Source organism: Acomys russatus, chromosome 22 (genome assembly GCF_903995435.1).
Source record: "Acomys russatus chromosome 22, mAcoRus1.1, whole genome shotgun sequence".
NCBI lineage: Eukaryota > Metazoa > Chordata > Mammalia > Rodentia > Muridae > Acomys > Acomys russatus.
This window is the reverse complement of record NC_067158.1, coordinates 27,223,857-27,241,040: the sequence shown is the minus strand read 5'-3', so window position 1 is coordinate 27,241,040 and position 17,184 is coordinate 27,223,857.

Genomic DNA, 17,184 nt, shown 5'->3' with positions numbered 1-17,184 from the left:
TGCTTGCCCTGCCACCTGGCATCCCTGGAGGGCAAGCCCTGTAATTGTCCCCTGGAGAAGGCAGGGTTCTGCCATCCCTCACTGCTGAGCTGAGCCCTGTGATGGTGCAGGCGGGCAGGAAGCAGAGTGTCCTGAACACAGGACACTCCAACCCTGACAGCTCATTCTCCCAAGGTGACCACGTGGTGGCCAAAGAGGGAGCTGGAACCTGCCTGAGGTGCAAGGACTGAGCCACTTCACCTCCACATGCAGTTCAGGGTGCAGCAGCTAGCAGGCTCCCAAAGAGCATCTTCATTCTCCCTAGTGTTTCAAGTGTATTTGTAAGCTTTGCTGTAAAATTACCCCCACTCCCCCCCACCCCCATGCTGCTTGTACTGTATGTTTCTCTACTGTACGAAATTAAAGTTTACAAGCACATAGCAACCAACAGAGAAGTGTTTGTCCCACAGCGGCTGGGGTTGGTCTGCCCTTGGGTTTCACACTCAGTACATCGCTGGTGCCAAACTGAGACCTGCCAAGTGGCCTTTCCAGGTTTACACCACGTCGAACATGAGTGAGATGGAACACACCAGATCCCAGGGCTGCCTCCTACTGTGGGCAGCCTTATGTCAGGCCACTGGGGACAGTCCCTTCACATCCAACATGAGATCTTAACCTCCCCCCCACCCCACCCCCGACACTACCAAACTCCTGGTTGCTATAGGAAACAAAGTCATTCCTGGCAAGCAGTTAGAAGGGTGTGTGGCTCCCACTGAGCTCCCAAGCTCTTCCATGCACACTTGGCCATGTGGCTGAGCTCTGTCTCTGCTCCTCTCTATGCCCTACCCCCCAAACATTGCCCACTGCCCACCAAGGCTGGAAACAACAAACAGTCGAAAGGGCTTGGTGCTGGAGCACAGGGGCAGGGTCTGCACAGTCACATGACCCAGGCTGCTTCTGCAGCATAAACTGCAGGTATTTTGAGCGACCCAATCTATGGCTCCTGTTCTCCAGCCTCAAACACCCAAGGCAGCATCAGTATCTTGTACTGGAGCCCCCTGGAGACAGGTGTTCTAATTTTTGGCAGCCGTGGAGGATGGCTGGCTGTGGGCTGTGTGGCTAATTAGAAGGGAAGATGGATGCTTCACCACTCAGGCAGAAAGATCTAGAAACAGGCAATAGTAGCTTTGTAAGGAGAGTGCCTGCTAACCCACTTGCCACTCTTCTCAGCTTTGAGCTGCAGGCCCAGGCACAGCATGGCTATACCAACATTCCCCAACCCCCCTGCCACATCCTGCTTTAATCACCTGCTTCTGCCTACTCCTTGTCCCCATACACTAACTGCTAGCATTTTCTGAGAGACCAGACCTGGCTTCAGAGCCTAGTACAGTCCACGAAGTGTCTGTTCCTCCCAGCCTGTCTGTGTCTCAGTTCCCACCTGGATGGACCAAACTCAGTAGACTCTGCTGGCTTCAATGGAAACTCTGACACAAAGACATCCCAGGTTGCCATAAGAATTTCAGATCCAAGTCTGTGTTCTGCTGTTCACAGCATGTGCCTTGCATTGGTGGACAGAGGGTGGACTGACTTAAGGCCATCCCCACCTGTACTGGGGCAGGCTGTGGCACCCCAGCTATGTCCTCTTTTTGAGGCCCCTGGCATCCCATAGCAGTTGAGATACAGGGGTTCACAAACTCCTCCTCTCTCAGTCACCAATTCATCCAGCTGTGCTGTCCTGAGTCTTTCTCTGTCTGGGCCCCTGCTGGCTCTAGCACAGGAATCCTACAAGCCCCCTTGGGCCTCCCCACCAGCCTGACCCAGTACAAAGTGGTGTGGTTACCTCAGTTTCCTCAGCTATAAAGTGATGTCAATACTATTTCCCTGATGTCTGGGGTATCTGGGTTCCAAAGTACCCCCAAATGTCTCCTCTATTTCTGTTCCTGCCCCACTACTGTCTTCTTTAGCCTCTGGTTGAAATAGGAGGCAGAAAGTGGAGTCTCTGAGCTTAGAGAACCTGTCTGGGTTCTGACCCATGAGCTTTCATCTCTGAGCTACAGTATTCAGGGGTGTCATGGTTACACAACTTGCAACACCCAAAGATGGCCAAGGGCTCTCAGAGGGCTTACCATACTCAGGGGACCAGTCTCCACACACCAGGGCCCCATGTGAGTGACCACAGCAGTCCCTGTCCTCTCCTAGCCTTGGGAGAGTGGTCCCTGACCATTCCCAGCCAAGTGGGCTGACCCTCAGCTGCTCAACCAGCTGCAGCATGTGAAAAACAACTTTTTTCAGAGTCAGCCAGCTGCCGCCAAAGCATTGTGCAACTCTTTGGGTTCCCACGAAGCCCCAACAGCTAAGTTCCTACCCACCCTCCATGGTGTGTCTCACGAGGTTGTAAACAGGGATGTTCCCAAGGCCATTGCATTCCAACTCAGAACTCCATTCACAAATAAACTCTAACCATCATGGGCCCCTGCCTTTTAATGCCCTGCTAGATATGGGGGGGGGGGACTGAGGCCCTGAGAGGAAAAGGATTGTTCCAGGTCATACATGAACTAGTACCAGGCTGACCATCAGATGACCTAGGCAGGATCTGCCAGTCCCTCAGGTGTCTAGCCATGACATACGGGACAACCCACTCCTCAGTAATGAACACAGGGTGGCCTTGTACCAGCACCTGACCCTCAGGCCCCATCATGTCATCCCTGTCACATAGGGGACCAAAGATGAAAAGACTGCAATAACACACAGCTGGGGGGCGGGGTAGGGGCCTTGGGATGTGTGGCCACCACCACTACCACCACCAGCTGGGCAGTGCACAGTTGCCACCTAGTCACCAGCTCTCTGTCTTTCCTTATGTCACCCCTCCTTGCTCATACAGTCCCAGGGCTCTTGGTCTTCAGACCTTCTGGGATCTAGCTGTTTTCCAGTTCCAACATTTGTCCAGTGACTCCCTTGACTGGAACCCTCTCCCAGGCCCCTGGGCATGGGACAAAGACATTCAGTGACAATTCTCTTGGGTTTATTATCCAATGAGGCCACATCAAATAAATCTTCCATTTTCTGGTTTTCACTATTACTCTGACTCTATGAATTGGTGATGGGTGGCTGAGCCTGGCTTGGGGCACAAGTTGTGACCCTAAGTTTAGTAACACCAGCGGTGACACAGCTATGAAGACAGAACCCTGTGTCAGCAGTGCTGACCAACAGCCTTGGTCTCTGGAGGGGCCCAGGAAGTTCTTATTGGACCCCCTGTCCCCTTGTCTGACATGCAGGGGATGCAGATTTTGCTCCCCAAACCCAGTGCTCCTCTTGAGCCCCAAGAGCCTGCTTGCCCACGATTCTGAGAATGCACAAGCATTTTCCCTGTCAGACTGCCTGCCATCAGAACCTGACTTGTACAGAAACCTGCCTTAGATGATCCCTAACCCCCTTCCTTAGAACAGGTATGCAAGGAGCCATCAATGGCTTTCATATTTCTTTAGAGGTGACTTTTAAAGGGGAGAAAGAAGTGCACTGGCAAGATGGTTCAGCAGCTAAGAGTACTTGCCACCTCAAGACTGAAGGCTAATCCTGGGGCTCATATTGTGGAAAGGGAGAACTGACTTCTATGGGCTGTCTCTGACATCCATATAACTGTCATAGAATGTGTGCTCAACATAGCACGCATGCACACACACACACACACACACACACACACACACACACACACACACCCCTCATATAGGCACACCACAGCTGTGCACACACACCTACCTACATTACGTTTCTAAATACACCACATGCTTAGAGTCACACACTGCAGAGCTGCAGGCACCATAGACACAGACCACACAGGTGCTTAGAGACATCTGTGGATTAGACACAGACCACACAGGTGCTTAGAGACATCTGTTGATTTGCTGGACATCGACCATGAATGAACTGTTCTTGAATTTTCTGCATAGCAGCTGACAGATTCCCTGATAGAGTCACCAAAAAAAACACTTCCTGGAAACAGCACAGTCATCCAAGGCAGACGGCTGGAAAAACAAAACCTGGCCAGGCACACAGTATGTTCACCCTGTCATAGTTTGACTCTGAAATGCGCCCCCCATATGCTTGTGTTTTGAATGTTGGGTCTCCAGCTGATGGCGCTATTTTGGGAGGTGGTGCCTTGCTGGAGAAAGTAGGGTGCAGGGTCAGATCCTTAGAGGCTCTTTTTTCCACCCCTGGCCTCTCTCCTTCTCTGTCTCTCAGTATGTCTCTCTTTTATTTCCCCTCCTTCTCCCCACCCCTTCCTTCTCCCTGCCAAGAGGTGACCACATGCTCCTCACAAGTACTTTGGATTGTCACTGAAATGTCACTAAACATTGCATTTAAAATAGTGAGTGTAAGACATTGTATGCTATGTGGTTTTTACCACAGTTTTAAGAAGGAAAAAGAAGTCACTCATGGTACACTGGTCCAGCCTTTATGCAGACAATATGAGGGACGAGAAGTATTGAGCCAAGTTGTGGTGTTAATTAATCCATCACCAGGAGAGGCCTGGCCATCAGTCTGGAGCTCATGGTAGGGGGTGGGGCACAGCTTACAACATGACCATGTGTGCGGACCAAGCCTCCAGGTCTGACGACCTCCCATGGCAACACGCTCAAAGCCACAGCATGAGGAGGGCTGCCTAGGTCACTTTGACCCTGGAATCCATGTCTAACATCCACTTTGCATGGCCCATCTTGCCTTTGGGCTTTGGTGTCCTTCCCTGTAGAATGAAGGGCCACATTCATCCTCTGCTTCTTCCCAGCCTGCACACCAAGTCTATCCTGAGGGAGACATCAGAACTGGACCCAAGGGACAGTAGAAAGGACCGCAGAGCATCTTTGGCTGCAAGGCCTCTACCTGGTGGGAAACGCTGTCTCAGTGTGACCTTTGCTCTGGTAGAGGAAGCTTCTAACCCAGCCAGGCTCTGTGGAGTGATGTGTGTGTGAGCTGACAGTTGAATGAATGGGATGTGAGGAGTGGGCAGACTTGGAGCGGTTTTGGGGTTTTCATGGCTATGAAATATTGCTGTTGTGATACAGACAACTTCAGGGGAGGGAGGGTTTGTTCAGGTTCATGGCTTTGGAGGTTCCAGCCCATGTGGGCCTGAGGTGGCATTAGACAGAACCTCAGGAGTGCATGGTGGAAGAGGTTGTTTGCATCATGATGGCCAGGAAGGGGGTGGGGCTGGGGTCTTAATTTTCTCTTCAAGGACACACCTCCAATGACCTAATTTCCTCTCTCTAGGCTTCAATTCCTGAAGGTTCTACCATCTCCCAGTAACCTAGAAACCATGAGCCTTTGGGGAAACATTGAAGATCCAAACCATAAAGATCTATCTTCCTCTGCCTCTCTGATATCTGTGAATTCGAGGCCATCCTGGTCCAGGGCAGCCAAAGCTACCTAGAGAAACTCTGTCTTGAAAAAAGAAAATAAAAGAAAGAAAGAAAAAGAAAAGACGATCCAAACCATAACAGATTTAAACTCAAATCCTACACTAACTGCCTTCTCTGATCTTTAACTATCACATCTATGAAACAGACAATGATACAGAGGGAGAGGTGATGTAATATAGATCTCACACATGTGCTGCAGTTAAGTTAGAAGTAGGGCCTAATAAATGATTGTTATTAGCCCTACAATTATTATTACGGTGATATTGTCTAACCCACCAGTAATCAATGAATTACAGACACCTGTTATATTTTAAAATAGCCTTGGTTCACCTGGGGGCAGGGCATATATTAATCCCCTAAACTACCTTCTATACCTCCCTGCCCCAATCCTATGCCATCTACTTCTAATAATTCCTATCAAGCTACCTCCATTCTAACCCATGGCTCGGTCTTCCTTCCTCTCTTCCTCTCTCATCTTGTCTCTCTTCTCCTTCTCTTCCGGTCTCTCTCCTAAAAGCCCTGGAACCTTAGCCACGCCTATCCCATTTGCCCTGCTCTGGGTATGTTGGCTTTTTATTGGTCAAACAGGAATAAGCTCTTAGGCAAGGTTACAAACATGTTGAGGGTACATGAGTCTGCTCATTTGGGCAGCAACCAGACCAAACTCCAACATCCATGGAGACAGGTGCTAAGTCATTGAAAGCTATTAGAACTGTCATGTTAAAATGGTCCAGAGGGGCCAGGCGGTGGTGGTACACGCCTTTAATCCCAACACTTGGGAGGTAGAGGCAGGTGGATCGCTGTGAGTTCGAGGTCAGCCTGGTCTACAGAGTGAGTCCAGGACAGTCAAGGCTACACAGAGAAACCCTGTCTCAGGAAAAAAAAAAGGTCCAGAAGTCCGGCAAGGCCCTCCTACAATGGCTGATGGCTGCTAACTTAGTTATAAAGCCATATAGAAGTATCTGAAGCAAACTCACTTCAGCCAGCAGGACCCAACCACCAACATACCTACCCCACTCCCACCTGACCTCTGGCTTCTTTGTCTACTCTCCTGGCACCATGGTCACCCTGATGGGAAGTGGTCATTTCACAAGATGAATGGCTATGCTGTTTATGTGTGTTTTTATAGTGGATGTGGAGGAGGCCTTAATACTTCCGGGTCACTCCAGGATTGGGCTGTGACCTGGCCTCCAGCCACTGGAAGTCAAGGCTTTTTGCCAGAAGTCCTTGTCATCCCAACACAGACCTGCTTTGTCTTTTGGTGTCACAGAGAGGCTTGCTCGTGGGTGGGATCCAAGCTGGCCATGATCTTAACAATGTGTTTGTTTTCATTGCTGAAACTGACCTAAAAATAGGCCTGTGTGAGGCAGCTGCAGAGGCCACAGTCCTGCCTGGCCAGTGGTGGGTCTGGGAGTTTAAGGGACTGGATGAGAGCTTGAAGACAGCAGGTGTGTTGACAGCCCTGCCTGTTGGCTTCCACATGGCCGTGCTTTGAATGTCGACCTCTTCTCTCCCGGCCTAGACATCACATCCTCTAGCAGGACTTCCTAGACCTCCATTGCTGGAGAGCTTCCTGTCTCTCCCTGATCACATAATGAGCCCCAGCAGGCCAGTTACACATGCACACTGATGGTCCAAGTGTGCCTGATTCAGCTGTGCAGCCTCAGCTCTTGGCCCATGTGTTCAGGAATGCCCTGAGTCTGAACCTACCTGAGTTCTGCCCAGTTTCCACGGATCTCAGGCAAGAAATTCATCCTCTCTGGATCTGGCTTTAGGCCTGAAAAGCAGATATCAATCACCCCACTCGTGGGAGTGACAGTGAGATTATACAGTGCCCTCTCTCTTCTGGCCCCGAATGCCAACTCTCACATGAGCTGCTCTCTACCTGCAATCACTTGGATATGACCTCATGTAGGGAGACATAAAAGTGCACACCTTAGAGGGTTTTCTAAGGATTAAATGGGCTAACCCATGTGGAATTAAACTAACCAGCCTGGTTCTTGGTGTCCTCAAATGTTAGCAACTGTCATTACTACCAGAACTATCATCATCATCATCATCATCATCATCATCATCATCATTATCTTCATTGTTGCCGTCACATTATCACCATCACCACCATCACTATCATCAGCACCAGTAGCAGCAGCAGCAGCAGCAACAGCACCACCACCACCACCACCACCACCACCACCAGGGCCAGAAACAGACACACCCTTCAAAGTGCTGCCATTGACCCACTGTATCCAAGCAGCCCGCACCTCCTCACGCCCCAGCCCATCAGTGACTCCACTGAGGATAAGCACCCTCATTATCCCTCTGTCTTTCAGTAGCACTGCCAGGTGGGGTCCAAGACCACTACAGCAGCATTTCAGAAAATGGCCTAAAAGACCTCAGTGCTTCACAGCAGGGTCTAGTCCCCACAGAAGGACCACGTTACCCACAGAGCTTCAAGTCACAATGTATCCTTCATCTTGTCTTGCAGCAGTTTTCTTTCCTGAGTGGCTTGGGGCCCAGCAAAGGCAGCCACACATGCCTTTCCTGGCTCCAGTATGTCCAGGTGTCTCTAAGAGCACAGGGCCACCCATGGCATCCTGTGTACTTGCACTGTGATGAACCCTGTGTTCATGTGTGCATAGGACCTTGCCCTGTGTTTCTAGAAGGGGCTAAGGCTTGCAGATGTCACACTCACCCTGTGACTGGGTCTTTTAAGTGGTAGCCGTGGGAAACAAGTCACCCAGATTGCTCAGTCTGAGCTGCTAGTGAGTGGCCTAGGACTGGCTGTGGGACCCTGGGTGGCATCCTACTGAGCCTCCAAGGTGGCAGTCATGTTAGCTGCCCTGATGCTTTGAAGGCTGTGCACCATGCAGGCCCATAAAGCTCCTCTGAGGAGGGCACCCTTCAGGTGTTTTGTGAAGGTCCCATATTTGCCAGAGAATGCTGTGGTGAGTATAGACCCAGACTGCTTTGATGGATGCTACACATACAGAGAGGGGCTGCCACTCAGCCTAAGCCTCTTTCTGTCTACTGTTTACTGCCCTGAGAGAAAACCACAGTATGGGGTAAGGTACCAATCCTGTCCCAGCTTTCTTTCTTTCTTTCTTTCTTTCTTTCTTTCTTTCTTTCTTTCTTTCTTCTTTTGAAAGTGTCTCACTGTGCAGCCCTAGCTGGCCTGGACGTCACATGGGTAGACTATGTTGGCCTGGAGCTCCCAGAGACCCACCTGCCTCTGTCTTCCAAGTGCTGGGATTAAAGGTGTGTGGTCCCTCTTATGTCTTTAAAACAGAAACAGTCAAGTTCAAGTGGAGCCGCTACAAGAGAGGACATTGATGGCGGAACCCACCAGATACAGGTTGTATGTATCTTTCCAATGCCATGCTCCTCGACATTCAGTGGGCAGCTTGGAGTTGGCAGTAGCACGAACATTTACACCATGGAAATCGGCAGGAGCGCCTGTTAAACTATTTGCCCGTTCCATTGTCACTGGTATCCACTGACCTAAGATGTGAGCATCTTCCCCTTGTCTCCATCAGGAACAGATACCCTGGAGGAGCCAGACAATCAGACTGGCCCAGCAGGGACTCCAAGGAGGGAGGTAGCTACCACGTTCCCATTCCTGAGCCTCAGTTTCCTCATCTACAGGGTGAAAGGCATGAGGGAGGTCTTACTTTCAGAGCCTGGAATAGAAAGTGTTCCAGCACTGAGCCTTATCAGTCTGCAGTGGGAAGAAGTCAGGGCCCCGAAGGGACACAGGCTGACTGTGGGCACACAGGATGCTCTCCCTCCCTATCGGGAGTGCCCGATTTGCCTTGCAAACGCTTTCTGCACATGCTCCTTTGGGTTTATCGATCCTGTTTCTTGAATCTATCCTAGAAATGTGCACGGGAGCATAAAGAACCGTGACGGTGGGAACCCCACGTCCCCAGCTGCTAACCGGGCCCCTGTACAGCTGGGCTCAGTTTCTGTGGAGGGGGAGGGTGCCTTTACATAAGCTGGTCATCCCTTCTGGCTCTTGACTAGGGAGTCACACCCTACACACTCTGTCCTGCAGCCACCTTGCTGGATCAGGTTGTATCCCCTGTGAAACACTGGACGGGCACCTGGTCCCACCACACTCTCCAAGGACCACTCAGACCTCATGCCTGCGGCCTCCGCTAGGCAAGACTGCACCTGGTGTTGGCAGCTGCCTGATCCTCTCCTCTCAAGTGGGAAACGAAACACTCAGCTGCCAGCCAGCTGTGCCCAAACATCCCCGACTCAAGCCTAACAGCTATGTTTACCTTACCTTAGCAGTGGAGGCCAAGGCTGACACATACAGGTTACCCTAGACACTCTTAATCCCGCCTCTGAGACCTTCTGGCTGTTTTCTTCAGCATGGTGATCTAGCACTCTTTGCTTTGTGACATGGATTCTGGGCACAAGGAGCCCATCTAACCGCCGTTACCATGGCAGTGCCTATGTTGACCACTCACATGTGGAAGGCATTGTACCGAACACTGATGTCCATGATATCATTAAATCCTCAGCTGACCCTGGACCCATATTTGTCTTTTACTTTTATAAAGGAGGAGACACACTCAGGCAGAGAGACTTCCTGAGTGCATAGCACGAAGCAGGCAGAGCTGGAGTGTGAGCCTCAGTCTATAGCATTCCAAAGCTGGAGTTGTACTGAATACACCTGTCCTCAGCCCTGGCCTTCGTGGTGGCCTCTGCCTATAGCTGGAGCTTCTGGGCCTTTGCCAGCTTCAGGCTGGCTTTGTTCTGGAGGGTGGCCAGATGCAGACGACAATAAATACGTGTTGAATAAACAAATCCATATGTTCACCATCTCCAAGACTGAGAGGAGCTGGCACAGGTCTCCCCGACTTGGTACTCTTCTTTGAACTTTCTCCAAGTATCTGCTCTGGCTCAAAGAGAAAAGTTGGATGGCATCACCTGCCTATCCATTCCTGAGTCCCTCTGCTTTGCTATAGGATGTTGGGTACAGCTCTGAGTTCCTGAGGGGGCCAGAGGACACAGGAGCAAGATTTAGGTTAGTGTGTCCCCAGCAGGGTGAGCTTATCTGCATAAAGTTCTTTCCAACCAGCTGTGGACACAGGACCAACATGGAGTACATCCTGTGGTAGTGAGGCAGTGCCCATGGCGGCTTTCTGCTGCAGGTGAATAATGGTGTGTGAGTGACACCAGCTTCCCTTTGTCTTATGGGGCTACTAGAGGCATGTCCCCCACAGTGTCCAGAGAGACCCAGGTACTGTCTGTGGCTCCCTGCATCACTTCTTTTCCCACTACCCAGGGCTTCCTGAGGTCATCTTGTCCCTGGTCAGCTTTCTGGATGTCTGCTCCAAGCCCCTCCCAGAACCAGAAAGCAACAGAAGAGCCGGCTGGCCTCATGTCCAGCCCGCTCCCCTTCCTTTTTACAGGCTTCTCTTCCAGGGAGAAAGAGGCCAGTAACTCAGGTTGGGACAGGTGGAAGGTTTGTGAGGGAGCAGGTTTTGTGGGCTCGGTAAATCAGAGGTGGTCTCCTGGGGAATGCGGCACTAGAGAGCCAGGCGTTGATGGCTGAGCTGAATGTGAGAGGAACTCCTGTATACCCTGGGCATCCTCCAGGCCTCCCGCTGAAGGCTCTGCAGACAGGGGCCTGACTCCAAGACACCGCAGTTGAATTTCTTAACAATCTCTGTTTCATCGTTTATCTTATAAGCATTTTAATATAAAGGACCCCAGCTGGAGAAATAATCCCCCCAACCTATGAAGGCCATGGAAACTGGGGAGCTGCCCAGGCCTTCCATCTTCACAGATGAGAATTACAGAGGGGCCCAGACCCCAGGCCACCTCCCTGTCAGAACTCTGGACAGGAGGGGTTTCCAGACTCCAGGAAGGAGACATGTAGCAGCTGCCTCAGTGACACTCCTGGGTCCCATCCAGGACACTTTGAAAAGACTCGGCTGCTAAACTCATCTGCCTGGACCCTCTTGGGCCTCTTTCTGCACTTTTTCCCCTTAAAAAGCATTACTGCTCTTCTCAAATGTTAAAAGTAACACATGTTCACAGCATAAAAGTCATATAAGCACAGAGGAAAAAAATTAGGATTGTTCATAATGGCACAAGTGACAGCATATGCTGTCACACAATGGGTATGGCCATCTGAGTGCAGGCCTACCTTGCCTGTTGTGTTGGGACAGCCACAGAGTAGCTTGCTGGGGTTTGGATTGGGTTGGCCTTGAGTCTATTGGTAAAGATAACCAAGATGACGTTCTAAGTCTTTCTGTCCATGAACATGGGATACTGCTTCCTTTATGCAGCATCTTGATTTCTCAGTGCTTTGTCTACATCTGCATCTCGTTGCACTGAGGATGTTGTCCAAGCAGGCTGCACCTGCTCTCTGTCATAACACTGTGTGACATTTGATCTTTCCCTAAACGTTGTTAGTTACGCCCAAATTCCCATTGCATGCAGCTATTACAGCAATACAGATAACTGTTCCCCAGCGCCACATCCTCCAGGCTTGCTGTGAACAATGGGAGCAGTGACATCATGTCCATCTTGCTCTCTAAAACTTCAAAACCGTGCAGTGAAAACAGCACCAGTAAGATGGCTCAAGGGTTAAAGGCACTTGATAGTGAGCCCGATTCCCCAGGTCTACATTGTAGAAGGAGAGAACTGACTCTCGCAAGCTGTCATGTTACCTCCATACATGTGCTGTGGGTTACATGTGAACACATGTGTGTGAACACACACACAAATAAAAAATATTTTAAAAAATAAGCTTATAAAATGGCTGGTGACATTAACCACCCACCATCTCATGTGCTTGGCACTGACTCAGTGTCATGGCTCAGACCTTATGGGTACCAGGTACTAAGGGACTTGGGCCCCAGGGGTCAGCTGAATGCATGAGGTCATTGCAATAATCCCTTGTGCCTATGCAACACCAGCCTGAGGGCACAGGGCCAGCCTCCTCCTGGGGCAGGTCTGTTTTATCATCAGGGCTCACAGTGGTTTCCCTGGGGATTTTTTGCCTATCCCTGCCCCTGCCTCATTGTCACCTTCAGAACTCTGTTGGTAGATGCCCTGAGACCTCACTGACAGCTCCTTCATTCTTGTTTGCTGTGTGACAGCTATTCTTGGCTGCCAACTTGACTACATCTGGAATTAACTAAAGCCCAAATGATTGGGCACACCTGTGATGGATTTTTTTTTTTCTTAACTAAATCATTTGAAGTGGGAAGATCCCACTTTTAATCTAGCTCTTATGTGGTGGGAAGATCCACCATTAGTCTGGGCCACACCTTCTGCTGGCAGCCTGTATAAGGGCGTGGGAGAAGGAAGCTCCCTCTCTCGCTCCCTTTGCCTGCTTGCTCTCATCCTTCCTAGCAGCTCCATTCCTTCACTGGCACTAGAGCCTACTTCTTGGGATACCAGTGCCCACTGAAGACCAGACTGAACAACTATTGAATTCTTGGAACCTTCCGTTTACTGCCAGCCATTGTTGGGTTAGCTTGAGTGCAACCTATAAGTTGTTCTAATAAATCCCCTTTCGATACACATAGAGATATTCATTCTGTAAGTTCTGTTACTCTAAAGAGCCTGGCTAATATAGCTATAGTTATTTTAGTAAGACGTTGCTGGCTGCAGCACACCTAGAGATGAGCACTGATCCCCAAGTGCTGCTAGGCAAATGCTTGGCACACGGGCCATGAACCAGAACTGACTACAAGGAGGAAAGTCAAGACCAGTCAATGCCCAAGGACCTCCATCAAGACTTTTAATCAGCAGCAATGTGCCCCAGGGAGAGCTTAGAAGTGTCCAGAGCCTCAGCTTGTTGTCAGACAACGATGATGTTGGCATTCGACAAAAAGAGGCAAGGTCAACATCTTGCAGTTTACAGGGTAGCCTTTCCCCTGGTTCATAGGGTAGCTTTTCCCCTGGTTGGGTGTAGGAACCAGGCCCGACTAGGCTGCCTGCCTGTCTTGCTGTTTCATGTCTTGTTTCTAGCAGCTTCCATGTCTGTGTTTATCTTGGTTAGCTAGTCATGTTTACTGCTCTGAGAACGCTCCCCTCCCTTCCTCGAGACTTGTCCTCCTGTGTGCGATTACCTCTTGAGGGATTTCACCTGGGAGGAGGATTCCTGTTTTGCTGCCTATAAGAAGGCTCTTTGGAACTCTGGGGAGGAGAATAAACCGCTGCCACAGATGCTGCGGCGGCTACTGATCTCTTAGCACGAAGGACGTGCTGTGTTATTTTGTGTGTGTGTGTGTGTGTGTGTGTGTGTGTGTGTGTGTGTGTGTATGAGTTAAATAAGCAGTCCCTCGCCCTCAACTCAGTACTGTGGTGGCACAGGCACCACAGTTGGGTAGCCAGCAGCTCAGACAGTCTGGGTTCAGTTGAACCCATCAATCTCAAGACACTCTCCTGGAGGTAGGAGGCTGTGAGGTGGGGATCTCCTGGTCCTAACCAGCCCACACTTCCTTTATTTGGGGGGCAGGTCCAGAGGAACAGGATGGTGGGGTGGGAGGGATGATCGGGGAAATGGGGTCCTGCCTGGTAATTGAGGCCTACCAGGCAAGAATTCAGGTCTCCCATCTCCAAAGCCAAAGGCCTGCAGAACACTAGTCTGCACTGAGCTGGTGCATCTGTGAGAGAGAAAGCCACGTGGCAGGACCTCTGAGGCCAGTGGGTGCCAGGCCCTTTGTAGCCAGGAAGCAGCAGATGTAGATGCCCTTGGGTGGGGGCAGAGTAGAGGGCATAAATGGATCTCCTGGAATCCTAGAATCAAGGGCCGTGGGGGTCTTAGAATTTCAAAATGAAGAATTTCCAACTGGGACCCTCCTCCTGCAGCCTCAAAATTGTCCCTTCTCAGGAGACACTTGCAGGCCCAGGCCACAGGTCACGTGGTGCCTGCCTCTGTGGAACGGCCTCTCACTGAGTTACTAATGTCAACTCCCACATCACACACCACCCAGTAAACAAATCTTTATCTCTGTGTGTAGCTGTGGGTTACCGGATGGATATAAGTTAGGCCACAGCGGTGCTCAGGAGGTCTCGGGAGTGGGCTGAGAGAAAAACACAATAGAGTCTGTGTTGGTAAGATAGCAAAGGACCCACCTAGAACCAGCTGCAGGGAAACTGCTACTGTAGAGACAAGGCTGCAAAGCTGAGGTTGAGAGCTCTGAGTCTGTGATGGGAAAAGGCAGACCTGGCTCTGCAGCAGGAACTGAGGGTTCAGGTCCAGGCAGGGGAGCAGGAGGTTGGATGGATGGTGGGTGAGTAGGCTGCATGAACAGCAGGAATGAGCAAAGCTGAAGCCCCAGCAACAGTCAGGGAGTTCTCCATCTATACATGGGCCATACACCCACTGTCAGCTGACCACGGCATGGAGGCATCAGCATCACTGCGCTAGATGCCTTCCTCTTTATGGGGTCCAGGTCAGGGGGTTGCATCCTTTCTTTGGTCTTCTGTGTCTGATACATTCTGCAGCCTGATTTCCCCGATGTGATTTTAGTACACTCGTGTGTTTGCACAGTCTCAATCCACTGATACATTTCTGGTTTCTTCCTACTCTCTGGAGAAATTACTTATCAGTCTGCTGCAGAGGTGATGCCGGACAGATGTGCGGTTTGTGGGTCCACTCAGGTGCATAGGCATCCTCCATCTTCAAAATGGAGTCAAAAGCTGCTTGCAAAACGGAATCTGGTGGGGGTGGGGCACAGTCTGAGAAACTGCTGTTTAGCACATTTTATGGGGCAACTCAGGGCACAGCCTGATCTTCACAGCTTCTAAGGCCACCTGGGGCAGGTGCCACACATCTGCCCTCAGCAAGTCTGGGCTGAATACTCTACCTTTCCCTCTTCCCTGGCCACCATGAGCCCCACAGGTGAATCCCAAAGCCTTACACACTTCTGGTATTCCAGAATATCCCATCAGATAGGATCTCTGTCTAGACTGACTATCTGGACACTGCTGAAGTCCCCGGGGTGAATAGGGCAATGTCTGGTGACCTGTGTCAAGGCACAGATGAAGAATCAAGCAGTGCACATGCAGCCTTGGGGGGAACCAGCTTCCCAGACAGGAGCACAGATAGGGGAACCTAGGATACCCTATCTAGCTCCTCCCTCTTAGGACGCAGCTTGGCGTGTACTGTAAGCGAGGATGTGGATAGGAGATCCCCAGACCCCATCAGCACATGTGGGATTGGGAGGCTGCCAGCTAGAAAGTCCAAGGAAACCATGGGAAGTAAAAGTCATATCATGGGGACAGTAAAAGTCACTTGGTTACAGTAAAATGTTTCCAGCCTGAAGTGTCATGGTGAGTGGCAAGCAGTGTCATAGACACTTAGAGATTCAAACAAGCCTAAATGTGCCTCTAGGAAGAGGGTATCCCAATGAGGTATGGGTCTGGGTCTGAGGATCAGAGAAGAAGACAGTCTTACGACATCTAGAGTATCTGCAGAGGCTGTGGGCAGCAATAGCTGTGGCACACAGACTCCTGTGAGAGGTGTTAAGCTCTGGGCTTGTGCCCAAGCCTGTGGGTAAGAGTGTATCAGTGTCATCCCTGCAGACTTCGATGCTGTGGCAGCAGAGCCAGAGACCATGGGCTGCCACCTCCCATGGATACCAGAGGACACAAATCAAGAAGGTTGCAGGACCGAGATTCATAGAAAGAATTACCAACACATGTGGGGCAGAATGAAGGTGTCAGCAGGGACACCCTATGGCTGGGGGGCATCTTGCAGTCACAGGAGAGGCCATTAAGGGAGACTGGCAACACTGTGGTATGCACTCTCCCTCACGCATGCTGCTCGCTGAAGCACATAGTCACATTGTTTACCTCTCCAGGGGCTATCCCAGGCCACATCCAGCTGCCAACTGACAACCTGCTTTCTGATCCTATGATGTCCAGAGTAAGGAATGAGAACTCCATGTCCCCTTTCAGCAGGACATTGGCACTTATCGAGGAGGTTCAGCCCTTTCAAAGCTACCTCCCATCCAAAAGCTGCCAGGACGACAGATATTTTCTGTAGAGGTCTCCAAGGCCTGACCTATGACTAGCAGAATGCTGTCAGGACACAGTGGGCCAGTACACACACGGCAAGGTCAAGAACTGCATTCCCCAGAGTGTTGTCACAGTAATGGCCATCGTGAGGGCCCTGGGGACCAAATCTCTTGCCCAGTGCCAACCAGGCTTTCCCAGATTTACTATTTTTGCAGCTGGTTGGTGCTAGAGGCAGGGGAAACTGAGGCACTACTGGATCCAGCCGTACCAGCTACATACCCTTAGACACTAGATTACAGAGTCAATTCATTGTCCTTTTGGCTTCATCTACTTTGAGCTGAGTTTCTGCACTATGTAATCAAGAGTCCAGATGAACCCAGCAGGTGTCACAGTGAGGGGCACCAAGTGAGGACCTGCATTTGGGGACCACAGGGTGGCAGTAGTTTCTCCACTGTGGAAATAGTTGCTGGTGAATGTGCCTTGTGGCCTGGAATCTGCTGTAACCTACCCTCTTCCTCTTCCTGCTAGCCCAGGGCCACGGGGTGTCCTCATGGGAACAGGTGCTTTTGTGCAATGGGTCCCTTGCTGCTTTTAATGAAATGAATTTAGTTTTCAGATGTGTTGGCATGAAGATGAGCATGGTTCTCTGTAGTGGATGTAAACATGGTATTGTTTTGATCCCAAGTGTGGGATGAAATCAGACTTTTGAGAGAACAGATGACGTTTGTCTTCTGGAGGAGGAACCGCCTCTTGCAGGGGGCATGGTCTTTGCCAGATGATAAACGTCCTAGTATAGACT